We start from the raw sequence: 5,023 nt of genomic DNA on the forward strand, positions 1-5,023 counted from the left end.
AAAGTGTTAGAAAGGATTAATGATAATGCGTACAAACTTGAGCTACCTGTAGCTTTTGGGGTTAGCCCCACATTTAACATTGCAGATTTGAAGCCATATTTGGGAGAAGAGGATGACCTAGAGTCGAGGACGACTCAAATGCAAGAAGGGGAGGATGATGAGGACATCCCTTCCATTGATACAACCACACCTGCTGCACAACAAGGTCCGATGACAAGAGCTCGAGCACGACAACTTAATTATCAGGTAAAGTCGTTCCTCGCTGTTCATACAAACTCGTCTCAGAATTGGATGCTACTAAATCATGGTGATGATTGTCTTATTCTTAGGAATGTTGGTCAAGACTCCATTGCCTCATGTTTAGACCTCATGATGAGGATGGAGCAGCCGAACAAGTGGGAATCATCATTAATGGGGCGCACAGCTCATCTCGAGACAGCAGGGGACACTCCATCAAAAGTACCATAACTCCTTGATACGAGATCCAATGAAGCTGGTTTTTGACTTGTTGGAAAGAGCGCGTCGTCCTCTTTCACATGGGTCCAACCCCACTATCAGAATCTACCGAAGCTGTGTGCAGCAAGCCAAAGGACGCAGAGACCTACAGCTTGGGCCTGGGCCTTGTACTAACTACAACCCTTTGAGGGACGCTCAGATTAGGGTTTCCCACTCCCCCTTGTGCTCTCCTCCTTATAAATAGAGCCAGCAGCCATCAGAATGAGGGTGGGTTTTGTTTAGATGCAAGATAGCTGCTGCTTCTTCCTTGTAAACGCGTGTGTCGGCTAGACCACCCGATTTGCTTGTTTCAAGACCCCAACTTGTGATTCAGATTCAGCCTTTGGCTTAAATCCGTGAGTTATTTGCTTGTTCATCTTGTTCTTGCTTGTTCTCGGTTGCTTACAGGTTCTTGGTGTTCTTGGCACGGCAAGAACATCACAATCGGAGCCGGTGTACCTGTTGCTAAGGCACAGCAACCTTGTGGTCGTTGTAGTCGGACAGCCAACGTCGAATCCACCCCAAATCGAGTTTATCCACACTCACCAAAAAATCAGTAACAACCCCTAGTCCCATCACATGTACACCTAGGCGACTAGGCGACTTGGCAGGCCAATCTTTATCTCGCTTTACGTGATGCCATATGCAGATCGACTGCGTGCAACAGACAGAGCCAGCAGCACGTTCCGGCCACTGACATGCATGCCCTGGCCTTGCTGTAGCGCCGCTAGCCTTTATTTTGTAGAGAGGAGGATCGGAGGTGCATGCAGATCACCGACCATACTTACGGGTTAAGGATGTGTATATATACACGGTCTATTCGTTGGTTGATTTCTGGGTTGGTTTAGATTGGCTGATACTGATTTATTGTGAGAGAAAAACACTGTTGGTTGGCTGGTTTGGGCTGGCTAAAACCAACAAGCGAACAGGCTGATACAAGCATGCATCTGTTTACTCTTTGAGCTTAACCTCTAGCTGTCTCACTACTGAACTTGATTAACATTCAATTAATCTGATCAGAGAAAAAGTAGCAGAACAAAAAGGGATGATGCGACCAAACTGAAAAACAGATATGTACATTGTGAGACCTAGCTCACGGGCCGAATTGAATAGCGATGGGACGCGACTGTAGGTGTGGGGTACTGTAGCTCGGATAATGTACATGTGGTCTGCTGTAGTATTGTGGAACACTGTTTACATGAGGTTTAGTACCGTATTGGGAACTGAGGGACGGCCGAACCATCTTAAATAGTGAGGCCAATGACGCGTACTAACCTTCAGTTATTTTTTTGCGTGAATCGAGGACGAAAGCACAAGCGGGTTGCTATGTAGGTGGAGCTCACCTCTGGGTAGAGTGGTATTCAGAGTCAACTCTCACAATTAGGCTACTGTAGCTCGGATATTGTACACGTAGGATCGTGGAGCACTGTTCATCCAAGGTTTAGTACGGTATTGAGAACCGAGGGACAGCCGAACCATCTTAAATAGCGAGACCAAGGACGTGTAATAACCTTCGGTTAACCGTTTTACGTGAAGCGAGAACGAAAATGCAAGCGGATTGCTACGTAGATGGAGCCCACCCCTTGGTAGAGTGGGCCTGTGTCGTGTGCCGGGTCTCGGTGTTACATACATGCCTGAGACGATGTATTCTTCGTCAGCAGAGAGAAAGATCGATTAGAAAAGTTGGCCCATTATTGTATTGTTTCTTCAGCAGCATAGAGAAAGATTAGAAAAACTGGCCCATTATTGTATTGTTAATTAGTTTATGTACATGCTGATTATATATATAGCGTTTGGCCTTCTTCCTGGTGGTTTCGTGGCCGAAGCCGAACTAAAGGTAGAGCCACTGTTCCTTTTGGCCCAACTTCGCCCCAGCATCCCCCAACCTGTACAGATCGATCGCCGCTTGCCAACTGCTTTTGGGGCAGAATAAAAATAGCGAGGCCACTCTACTGTGTACGTACGTACTTCAGTTTTCCAACCTTATTAAGCTAGCGCCGCCGGACCTCGAATTATTACTAACTGAAGTTGTTATAATGTTTTTATTAGTTTATTAGATGGACGATCACTCCAAAAATATTTAAGTTTGGGACAGCAACGTTCCCTCCCTACTAATTTAATTTAACTTCTGATAATTACTACTCCCTAATTTTAGATACATAGCTTTACTTTACGTATCTGGATTCTAGACATGACCTATATCTAGGTGTGTAACAAAATCTATGTATTAAGAATCTTACAACTTGGAATGGAGTGGGAGTTACTTTATTGTAAACTGCAGCTTTTTTTTTTTGACAAAGACACTCAAAAGACTACCTCACTTTTAATATATCTCAAGGAAAACAAAGGCTAGTATAAAAGATGGACAACAAGATACAAAACTACCTATAAAAGGATAGGGATTATATCAAAAATCAAATCAGTCATCTTCTTCCTTCGATTGTTCACTGTATGCTTGAGCTTGAAGACTAATCAGCTATTGATCGAAACCATGACCAGTTAATTATTATATTGGTCCCCTTTTATATCAGGAGAGGAAAAAAGGAGACAGAGAAATGGAATTTCACTGGTCCTCTCTCGTATATGTAGCCTCATTCATAGATGAAAGCTAAGTTAGCACATCTGAACTTTCATATTTGAATATATTTTGGGATGTACAGATCAATTCCAACTTGGTGTGCCCCCAAACAAAAAGATGGTGGTCACTAGATGATTACAATATCCCGCAGTAGATTCGCTATTTTGTTGTTTCCCTCTTTAATTTGCTGCTTGCAAACGTGATGACAGCCACAATAATAAAACTTATATTAATTATAGGATAATCACACACGAATATATATGAGGGCAAGTAGTGTGTGCTAATGATTTGTATGCGCGTGGCCCACCTTGATCTCTTCTGCTGTATATATGTCAGTGCCATATACAGGACCACGTACCGCTCGGAGTTGGAGTAATGCAATATATGCATCGAATATAGTAAGGGATATTGTTATCTTGAGAATATTGTTGTAGCTTATAGGACCGGCCGATGGATTGCTCTAAGAGACTAATTAGGACACAGAGAGCAGGCAAAGCCAAAGGGAACTGAAACAGCTTGCAGTAACCTTAAACAAGAGCTAGTGTAGCTAGCTGCATGCAAAAGGTACAGATTCGAAGATCAACCTAATTAAGCCAAAGGCACGCCTGGTTTGAGTTTTGACCTGTTGCCTTTCCACAGCAAACTAGCTGCGGCCGGCAAAGTAGCTTTTTTGCAAATGCGCGTTTGCGTACTGCTCTTTACTCAAAAGTGAAAATTTTCAGTTATCTCGTGATAATTGTAAATTGCATATGCAGAGAGGATGCGCCAAAAATGAACAAGGATATATACCGTACGTGTATTACGCATGCATGACAACAAACTAGCAATAAGTCTATAACAAGAAAGCGCATGCACGAGATATTTTCCTGGATATTTTTTCATAACGGCTTTAGGCATATAAAGCGATATAGAAATAAAGCAGAGCTAATTATAGTTGTTCTTGTACGTGAGAGAGAGAGCGATTGGGAGCGAATTATATATATTCCAAGGAGGACCAATGATAGGATCAAGCTGTGCACTGTGCAGTGTGCAGCAGAAGCAGCTTCGTTCTCGATCGATCGCTTGCATGAGCATGATGCATGCATGCTTCCTTTCCAAGTTTCCCTCCCTCTCTTTTCCGATGTCCCTCCCTCTCTCTAGCTATAGCGGCTAGCTAGGGTCTGGACTCTGGACAAAAGCAGAGGCCTGGAAACCACGCACGCGCCCCGGCGGCCTCTAGCTTTATTGCGTGGCGTTGCGCTCCGGCCGGGGGCCGGGGGCCGGCGGCCTCCGGCTGCTGCTGCAGATGCCATATATGTTCGTACGTAGGTAGAACACGCGCTTTAGCATCATTTCACATCGCGCGATCTTGGCCGTCCACTCCCCCGCGATCGTCGATCCCGTACCCTCCATCCACCTTTAGTTGATTATTAATTTAGAACCCTAGCCAGCTTGCATCCACCAAGGCACACCAAGCCATGGTCCGCAGCCCCCCTCCTATAAATCCAGGTGCCCCCATCTCCCCTCAGCACCATTAAGCCAGCACACTTGATCGATCCATCCAAGCAATAAACTCTACTCGCTTATAGGCACCACTAACTACAACAGCTCTCATCAGCTAATAGCCTCGATCTCACTGTCGTCACTGAACAACTTGCTTGTGACCATAGATATATCCTCGCAGTGACATAGCTACAAAACAGGGCTATACCAGCTAGCCAGATAAGAAGATCAGAGCTTCCCGCCGCCTCCGCCGCCGCCATGGGAGGCAAGTCGTTCTTCTGCCCCATCTTCAGCTTCCTGCGCAAGTCGAGGCGGTACGACGACGACATGAGCGACTGGGACGGCCGGGCCGGCTACGTGCGCAAGGTGCGCTCCAGCGACGAGGACTACGGCGGGTGGGTCGGCGAGCGCGACGTCGACCGCAAGGCCTCCGACTTCATCAACAACTTCCACCAGAAGAAGGTCACC

The sequence above is a fragment of the Miscanthus floridulus genome, chromosome 8 (assembly GCF_019320115.1).
Source record: "Miscanthus floridulus cultivar M001 chromosome 8, ASM1932011v1, whole genome shotgun sequence".
Taxonomy (NCBI): domain Eukaryota; kingdom Viridiplantae; phylum Streptophyta; class Magnoliopsida; order Poales; family Poaceae; genus Miscanthus; species Miscanthus floridulus.